This window comes from Oncorhynchus nerka, linkage group LG10 (genome assembly GCF_034236695.1).
Source record: "Oncorhynchus nerka isolate Pitt River linkage group LG10, Oner_Uvic_2.0, whole genome shotgun sequence".
Taxonomy (NCBI): Eukaryota; Metazoa; Chordata; class Actinopteri; order Salmoniformes; family Salmonidae; genus Oncorhynchus; species Oncorhynchus nerka.
This window is the reverse complement of record NC_088405.1, coordinates 87,220,051-87,230,349: the sequence shown is the minus strand read 5'-3', so window position 1 is coordinate 87,230,349 and position 10,299 is coordinate 87,220,051. Positions and strand designations below refer to the sequence as shown.

The window sequence follows — 10,299 nt, the reverse complement described above, 5'->3', positions numbered from 1 at the left end:
GGGGAGGCTTGGGCGAGTAGCTGCGGGGGGTGGAGCTGTTGGCCGAGGTTGGAGTAGCCAGGAGGAAGGCATGGCCAGTCGTTGAGAAAAGCTTATTGTTTTCGATTATCATGGATTTATCGGTGGTGACCGTGTTACCTAGCCTCAGTGCAGTGGGCAGGTGGGAGGAGGTGCTCTTGTTCTCCATGGACTTTACAGTGTCCCAGAACTTTTTGGAGTTAGAGCTACAGGATGCAAATTTTTGCTTGAAAACTCTGGCCTTTGCTTTCCTGACTAACTGCGTGTATTGGTTCCTGACTTCCCTGAACAGTTGCATATCGCGGGGACTATTCGATGCTATTGCAGTCCGCCACAGAATGTTTTTGTGCTGGTCGAGGGCAGTCAGGTCTGGAGTGAACCAGGGGCTATATCTGTTCTTAGTTCTGCATTTTTTGAATGGAGCATGCTTATCTAAGATGGTGAGGAAGTTACTTTTAAAGAATGACCAGGCATCCTCAACTGACGGGATGAGGTCAATATCCTTCCAGGATACCCGGGCCAGGTCGATTAGAAAGGACAGCTCGCAGAAGTGTTTTAGGGAGTGTTTGACAGTGATTAGGCGTGGTCGTTTGACTGCGGACCCGTAGCGGTTACAGGCAATGAGGCAGTGATCGCTGAGATCCTGATTGAAGACAGCGGAGGTGTATTTGGAAGGCCAGTTGGTCAGGATAACGTCTATGAGGGTGCCCTTGTTTACAGATTTAGAGTTGTACGTGGTGGGTTCCTTGATGATTTGTGTGAGATTGAGGGCATCTAGCTTAGATTGTAGGACTGCCGGGGTGTTAAGCATATCCCAGTTTAGGTCACCTAACAGAACAAACTCTGAAGCTAGATGGGGGGCGATCAATTCACAAATGGTGCCCAGGGCACAGGTGGGAGCTGAGAGGGGTTGGTAGCAGGCGGCAACAGTGAGAGACTTATTTCTGGAGAGATTCATTTTTAAAATTAGAAGTTCGAACTGTTTGGGTATGGACCTGGAAAGTATGACATTATTTTGCAGGCTATCTCTGCAGTAGACTGCAACTCCTCCCCCTTTGGCAGTTCTATCTTGACGGAAAATGTTATAGTTTGGTATGGAAATCTCCAAATTTTTGGTGGCCTTCCTAAGCCAGGATTCAGACACAGCAAGGACATCAGGGTTGGCAGAGTGTGCTAAAGCAGTGAGTAAAACAAACTTAGGGAGGAGGCTTCTGATGTTGACATGCATGAAACCAAGGCTTTTTCGATCACAGAAGTCAACAAATGAGGGTGCCTGGGGACATGCAGGGCCTGGGTTTACCTCCACGTCACCCGCGGAACAGAGGAGGAGTAGAATGAGGGTGCGGCTAAAGGCTATCAAAACTGTTAGCCTAGTGCGTTGGGGACAAAGATTAAAAGGAGCAGATTTCTGGGCTTGGTAGAATATATTCAGGGCATAATGCGCAGACAGGGGTATGGTGGGGTGCGGGTACAGCGGAGATAAGCCCAGGCACTGGGTGATGATAAGTGGTTGTATCTCTGGACATGCTGGCTGTAATGGGTGAGGTCACCGCATGTGTGGGAGGTGGGACAAATGAGGTATCAGAGGTATGAAGAGTGGAACTAGGGGGTCCATTGTAAACTAAAACAATGATAACTAACCTGAACAACAGTATACAAGGCATATTGACATTTGAGAGAGACATACAGCGAGGCATAAAGTAATCACAGGTGTTGATTTGGAGAGCTATCTAAAACAATAGGTGAGACAACAACAGCTAATCAGCTAACACAACAACAGCAGGTAAAATGGCGATGACTAGGCAGAGAGGGTCTGATTAACTACACACAGATCCTGAGTTCGCGGCTGGGGCCGACAGATAAACAATAAATAAACAGAATGGAGTACCGTGATTAATGGACAGTCCAGTAGGCATCAACTATGTAGCCAAGTGATCATAGTGTCCAGGGGGCAGCAGTAGATGGAACAGGGAAGCCCCACTACGCTAGCGACACGGCATCTGCTCCGACGGAGGCCGGATGAAGGCACAGGGGATGGAGTATTCGTCGGCAGACCAGTCGTGGTGGTGCAGCGGGGCACCCTGTTGACAGAGAATCCAAGCAAGATGGCGAAAGAGGTATTGTGGAATTTAGTTTGCTAGCCGGGAGATGTGCCTGGCTCACGGCTAACTGGTGCTAGCTTCGTGGCAGTGGCGTTAGCCACTATATCCAATCGGTTGCAGTGGTGATCCGGTGCCAAGGTCCAGTTTACATCAAGGATCCGGTGGAGTTTTGGGCTCTAGCCGTGTATGAGTGGGGTTCGGGTGAACAGCTGAGTAGGCCGGGAGGTGGGCCTCAGGGAATAGCTTCGATACTGGGTGCCAAGGTGAGTGAAAGTTACCTGTGACCTAGCTAGCTGCAAGCTGTGAGCTAGCTAGCTAGCTGCAAGCTAGCAGTGAAGATCAGAAGTAGTGGTCCAGGGATTACGGCAGGAATCCGGCGTTGTTGTGGAGAGACAGTCCGATATTGGTAGACAAGTGATATTGGTAGACAGGCGAGTATTATCCAGGCTAAAAACAGGGCTGGTATCTGTGGAGAAGGTAAAAGCCGCTAGCAGTGGCTAACAATGACTAAATAGCTTGTAGCTAATTAGCTGGTTAGCTTCTGGAGGTTCTTGAATGTGTTCTAAAATTGAAAATAATAGCGATTCCGTATCACATTGGGTGAGGCAGGTTACCGGAAGGTATAATCGAATAAAAAAATTGAGAAGAGATTGAAAATAAATTGAAATATATATACAAAAAATACAAAAAAAATACAAAAGTACACGAGAGGACAAAACAAACACGTCTTCACTACTACGCCATTATTTGACAATATGGCATTTTCATCACAGTAATATTTCTCATAAAAACTAGGAGATGCAGTTAATCTCTCATCAACACTCAACCATGAAAGACTATCATGCATGTCGTTGATGTTAGTTGTGAATGTGCAGTTAAGGGCAAGGCGTCCTGCTTTATTTTGAGCCAGCTACAGCTTTACTACGTCTTTCTTAGCTGCACCTGACCATATTACCGGACAGCAATCAAGAGGGGACAAGACCAGAGCCTAAATAACTAGTACTTAGTCAATGGTCATACCCTTTATGCACAACTTTAGATCTTAGAGAATATTTTGAACAAAATACAATGCTTTTAGTTTTAGATGTATTTAAGACCAGTTTATGAAATAAATAACATTTGATTTGATTATGAATCACCCATTCTGATACTTACTCCTTATGTAGCATTTCAGTGAGCTCAGTGGCTTTTGGTGCTGACATTTAGAGTGTGGAATCATACATATACTGTACATGGTCATTCTAGCTCTGTGTAAGACCAGTGGCAAGACTTAATACAAAAATTAGAGAAGAGTAACAGCCTAACTGTACAGTAAATATCTGCTGCTAGAGAAGCTTCCATTTTTTATCTTTATTTAACTAGGCAAGTCAGTTAAGAACAAATTCTTATTTTCAATGACAGCCTAGGAACAGTGGGTTAACTGCCTGTTCAGGGGCAGAACGACAAAGTTGTACCTTGTCAGCTCGGGGTTTTTGAACTTGCAACCTTCCGGTTACTAGTCCAACACTCTAACCACTAGGCTACAATCTCTGGGTTCAATTGGATAAATAATGCTCCAACAGAGAGTAATAGGATACGGCATGTGTCAAAATTGATTGATTGCTGACCTTATGACCTAATGACATGTACAGAATATGTGCCCCCGCCCCGCCCCCCCCCCCTGTTCGTGTGGTCATGTGTTAGAGGGTGTTTGAACTTTTGGGGCCCATGCCCCCCTCCACCCACCCCAGTTTTATCTCCCTTATGGTTGTTATCTATGAAGCAGGAATGTCTGGGGCTATAGATAGCGCTGGGACATAGGCATTATAAATGTCCAGAACAAGCCATTTTTAAGACCTGAATATGTGTGTGTGTGGGTGTGTGTGAGAAACAAGGAATGTGTGTGGGTGTGTGTGTGTGTTAGAAACAAGGTCCCTTGGGCATTGTGTCCATTTCAGGCTTTAAACAACAATTAAACAGCCATCTAAATAATGTTTCTCAGCCTAGTTTCCTATTGAGTTCTCTTTATATGTACAGGCACAGAGCTTCCAGATGGCTCCAGCCTAAGGATTTTCAGTGCATGTACACACGGGGAGATTAGAACCCCAAAGAAAAGATCCTAAAGGTACTTTCAGATTCAGGTTTATCATGACAGCCGCTTTATGAAAGGCATTTACTTATGGCTAAACAGCTTCTACACAGTTTATTAATTAATGCTGTGGGATGAAATTAGGTGTTTCTAGGAGGTCTTAAACAGATCTACAGTGAAACAAACATGTACACTTACACACATATTTATTGACTTTTAAAAAGACCACAGTAACATGACAGAATTTGTGCAAAGGCAACAAAATCTGCTAGGGGATATTAAATGTACAACAGTAGTATTCTGTAACAAGCAATACGTGTTAAACATGAGGCACATGCAATCATGACCGCCTCTTTATGAAAGGCCTTTAATTAGGTGTTTCTAGGAGGGCTTAAACAAATATACAGTGAAACAAACATGGACACTTTACACACATTTTTATTGACTTTTAAAAAGACCACAGTAACATGACAGAATTTGTGCAAAGGCAACGAAATCTGCTAGGGGATATTAAATGTACAACAGTAGTATTCTGTAACAAGCAATACGTGTTAAACATAAGGGACATGCAATCATGACAGCTGCTTTATGAAAGGCCTTTACTTATGGCTAAACAGCTTCTACACAGCTTATTAATTAATGCTGTGGGATGAAATTAGGTGTTTCTAGGAGGTCTTAAACAGATCTACAGTGAAACAAACATGTACACTCTACACACATATTTATTGACTTTTAAAAAGACCACAGTAACATGACAGAATTTGTGCAAATGCGACGAAATCGGCTAGTAGATATTAAATGTACAACAGTAGTATTCGGTAACAAGCAATACGTGTTAAACATGAGGCACAGGCAATCATGACAGCCTCTTTATGAAAGGCCTTTAACTATGGCTAAACAGTTTTCTACACATCTTATTCATTAATGATGTGGGCATACCCAGGATTTACAGGCAGGACGTTTGATCTACACAGGGAGGGAAAACTTACGGAGTTATGATGGAGCGGGCAAGCGTCTTTGAGTTGGTGAATTCGAAACGAATAATGGTCTTGTAGCTCCCTTCAGTAACCACGAGCACAACCGTTCCATGATTTTAACTGGCGGCTTTATTCTGTAGTTTCAGTGAGAATTATCCCCTTCAGTGAGAACTATAAAGTAAATTAAAAATACAGTTAAGCACACTCTTACAACATTATCTTAGGAGTGACTTATTAGCTTGGTATAACTCTGAAGTGCTTACATACATAACAGTTTAACTGGCGTTATAACGGGTTCAGATTAAACACATGAATAAAGGAAAAAATACCTCATTGGCTGCTTATTACAGAAGGGAGGAAATCAAACTTCACACTTATTATTCCTGGCATGAATTCACACTTCATCCTAACATACACTCTTCAACCTTTATGAACTACACCCGATGACATGAAAACTTAGCTAACGCAGCGCAGGATTGCCTTCCCTACAAAAGTGTGTTGCTACAATAAGGATCCCCAGTTACAACAGTATTAGCTACGTAGTTCCGCTTGTATTATGTGCGGACACATAAACAATACAAACAAAAGACAACGACATAACCTGTAAGTCTAACTGTCAGTTACAGGTCGGGGCTAACAGGACCCTTTATCTGTAAGAAATAGTAAACATTTTGGAATTATAACATGTGTTAAAATGTAGGTACTAAATATTTTGAATTAAATCACTGGTTTTAAAAATGTATCTCACACTTTAACGATAGGGGAAGAGGTCATTTCATATTTCGTTTTACTGGGGGTTATTAACTTTATGGAAAACAATATTCACACAAACAACACCGCTTAGAGCAGCTTGGAGATTATTAGCCATGTAAGCGGGGAGCAAAAGAGCGGATTTAACCAACTCTGTACAAACCCCGACACGGGGTATGATAACTCTGACGCGTACGTCTAATGATTATTGTAGATGTTTACAACTGAGGGAGTTGACAGTAGGTCAATGAGATGTATAAAGGCAAATTGACATAACGGACCTCAAAGACCAACAGCCTACTTAATAATATAGAATGCAGGGGTGTGTAATGAACATGTAACCATTATAAAACTAAAACAAAAAAAAAGTCTCGAAACCCACACATAGTTAGGGACAGAACGTGGAGCATATACTTTAACACTGTTACCACAGCTTTAGCGCAAACCCACAGCCCCGAATATTTAGCTGCCAGGACAGATTAAAAAAGAGATGTGAATAAGGGAATCCCGCCTAATAGATATTTCTGAAGGCTACTGGACATAGGTGACTGGGAAGCGACTGTTAGACGTAGATTCTCAGAAGCAATTTATAGTCTTTCCTACAATGGTATGTTATAAAGTTTGTAATAATGTACAACTGTAGGTCTCCAATGTTTTTACATAAAAACACTAATGATGCATGTTTAAATAGTAGTACAATTTGGTAATTAATTCGAACATGTCTTTAAAAAGTTAGTACTATATATTTTGGGTCTTAAATCAATGGTTTTAAAACAGTATCTCACCCTTTAACGAAGGGAAAATGTCCTTTCCAGCCATCAACCACGTCTGTCACGAAGAAAAAAATACAGAAAATCCGGGTGCGTGCGTGAGTGAGTGTGCGGTACAACTGTAGGCCTCCAATGTTTTTACATAAAATACTAATGATTCTTGTTTAAATAGTAGTACAATTTGGTCATTAATTCTAACACGTCTTTAAAACGTATGTACTAAATATTTTGGAATTAAATCACTGGTTTAAAAAATGTATCTCACCCTTTAACGATAGGAAAATGTCCTTTCCCGACATCACCCCGGTCTGTCACGAAGAAAAAAGACACGGAAAATCAGGGTGCGTGCATGAGTGTGCGTGTGACGGAGCAGCAGGAGTGTGTGTGTGTGTGTGTGTTTGTTTCAAAAACAAAGGGTGTGGGTGTGTGTTCAACAGGGGCCCAAGCATGTAGCCCCATTCTATCTGTAGAGAATCGTTTGAAACCAAGGTGTGCACTATCATGCATAAGGCATGTCGAGATATCAGCCGACCACCCGGGGTTAAACATAGATACCTCTAATCTGCGGCCGGTGACCCCCACCCGGTTGCAGACAGAATGTCACGACATCCCCTCCTGTTGTTTGAATTCATAGCCTTTGTTCTCTAAACCAAATATCCTGTATCGGAGGAACCGATGAAACAGACAGTATTAGGTCTTTTTGTATGAAAGGTCTACGAACGTTGGAACATCTACAACTATTGAAGATGCAAAAAGGAGTTTTCAGAAAAACATTTGGTTTGCAGATATGTATTATTATAAAAATAATATAAGATTATTATCATAATCTAAAACACTTTAAAGGAGCTCTAATTCAAACATGCAAGGATATATATATATATATATATATATATATATATATATATATATATATATATATATATATATATATGATACGATTACCCACTTTAAAACTGTTGCTGCAAAATCACTTCTCAATGGGTGTACATTTCAAGCTTTCAACAACAATAAACCAACCAGCTCAATAATGTTTCTCAGACTTACACACTGTTGAGTTTTCCTAGTTAGTAAAGAAACAACCACTAAGTCAAAACTACACGAATTGCCATTATTTTAGTTAACAGCCACCCATGGTTGAATTTGGTACTTTTTCTTTGTACATGCACCAAGCCTCCAAGGGGGGTGACAACCGTATTCTAATGAGAAATATAGTCTAATAAAACAAATGTCTGCATAATGAAAGACATGGAAACTGTAGCCAACAATGTATTTTGAGCTGTTTTAAACGGGGATATTGTCAGTAAGGTCACAAACTAACAATAGACAATAGTTATTGTGGGCGGTTTAGGGTTAAAATATAGGGGAAGGATCAGGAATGTTAGAGATTTGGTCACTGGGCGATTTTGAAAGAGCGAGATTAGAACCACAAAGTAATAGGGTGGTAAGAGATCCTAAAGGTAATTTCATATTTCGGTTTAGGTGTTATTAACTTTATGGAAAACAATATTCCCACTATGTGGATTATAAACATGTACGTACATAGAGAGCCAACACATCAAGTATAACAGGGATGAGTGGGGATTCATAGTACAGCAGGAGGCTTCTGTAACCTGCAATACGTGTTAAATATGTTTTACATACATCCATGACTGAATGGTTTCACAAACTACCTTTAAAGATTTTGTAAGAAAGTTGTAACAGGCCTCATTCACCAGTCTAGAGATGAACCCAGAGACACCAAAAACATCAACGTTTAGACCAGCTTGGAGATTATTACCCATGTAAGGGGGGAGCAAAGATGACAACCGTATACCTAATGAGAAATATAGTCTAATAAAACAAATGTCGGCATAATGAAAGACATGAAAACTGTAGCCAACAATGTATTTTGAGCTGTTTTAAACGGGGACATTGTCAGTAAGGTCACTGAGACTAACAATAGACAATAGTTATTGTGGGCGGTTTAGGGTTAAAATATATGGGAAGGATCAGGAATGTTAGAGATTTGGTCACTGGGGCAAAAGAGGGAGATTAGAACCACAAAGTAAGAGGGTGGTAATTGATAGGTGTTCAATTCTGTGGCCTGAGAATCCAAAATACTTTGCACAACATATACATTAACCATGAAAACGGGAGTTACCCATGATATACACTATTGTGTTCTATGTTGGTAGGTCTAATAAACAGATATATTGTATACATTGATAATATTATTTTGTCAGAAATTCAAGCCGTTGATACAGTTGTGTACTCTATCGCCCGCCCTGCTGCTCGTGCTCTATCTGAACTACATTATGCATATTATTCTAATGATTGAAGTGTATCAAGCTATTAAGCTGACTTAAAAACATATTTATGATTTAGTTCATTCAGAAGCTGAATATAAAAAGTGTGGCTTCTTACATAGAAATGGGTCAGGCCTCTTGCTCAATAGCACAAAGCCGATCATTCACTCTATGTTCTTACTGGTTCTAGACTATGTTGAAATAATCTAAATGAATGCAGCGACCCCTTCATTAAAAACTATTGATGCATTTGACCGTAGAGGTAAATCAGCTCTTTGCTCCCCCCTTACATGGGTAATAATCTCCAAGCTGGTCTAAACGTTGATGTTTTTGGTGTCTCTGGGTTCATCTCTAGACTGGTGAATGAGGCCTGTTACAACTTTCTTACAAAACCTTTAAAGGTAGTTTGTGAAACCATTCAGTCATGGATATATGTAAAACATATTTAACACGTATTGCAGGTTACAGAAGCCTCCTGTTGTACTATGAATCACCACTCATCCCTGTTATATCTTGATGTGTTGGCTCTCTATGTACGTACATGTTTATAATCCACATAGTGGGAATATTGTTTTCCATAAAGTTAATAACACCTAAACCGAAATATGAAATTACCTTTAGGATCTCTTACCACCCTCTTACTTTGTGGTTCTAATCTCCCTCTTTCAAAATCGCCTCAGTGACCAAACATTCAGTCATGGATGTATGTAAAACATATTTAACACGTATTGCAGGTTACAGAAGCCTCCTGTTGTACTATGAATCACCACTCATCCCTGTTATATCTTGATGTGTTGGCTCTTTATGTACGTACATGTTTATAATCCACATAGTGGGAATATTGTTTTCCATAAAGTTAATAACACCTAAACCGAAATATGAAATTACCTTTAGGATCTCTTACCACCCTCTTACTTTGTGGTTCTAATCTCCCTCTTTTGCCCCAGTGACCAAATCTCTAACATTCCTGATCCTTCCCATATATTTTAACCCTAAACCGCCCACAATAACTATTGTCTATTGTTAGTCTCAGTGACCTTACTGACAATGTCCCCGTTTAAAACAGCTCAAAATACATTGTTGGCTACAGTTTTCATGTCTTTCATTATGCCGACATTTGTTTTATTAGACTATATTTCTCATTAGGTATACGGTTGTCATCTTTGCTCCCCCCTTACATGGGTAATAATCTCCAAGCTGGTCTAAACGTTGATGTTTTTGGTGTCTCTGGGTTCATCTCTAGACTGGTGAATGAGGCCTGTTACAACTTTCTTACAAAATCTTTAAAGGTAGTTTGTGAAACCATTCAGTCATGGATGTATGTAAAAC

The 10,299-nt window shown here is 40.6% G+C and overlaps 1 long non-coding RNA gene across 1 annotated transcript; it reads right to left on the bottom strand.

Moving 5' to 3' along the window:
* Window positions 1-4,608: 4,608 nt before the first annotated feature.
* On the bottom strand, window positions 4,609-7,255 carry LOC135573800 (uncharacterized). The gene is made up of 3 exons (XR_010464943.1): window positions 6,951-7,255; window positions 6,701-6,743; window positions 4,609-5,336 (listed from the first exon to the last, which is right to left on the bottom strand). It is a non-coding gene; the product is annotated as an uncharacterized LOC135573800 (long non-coding RNA).
* Between the last annotated feature and the right edge of the window lie 3,044 nt (window positions 7,256-10,299).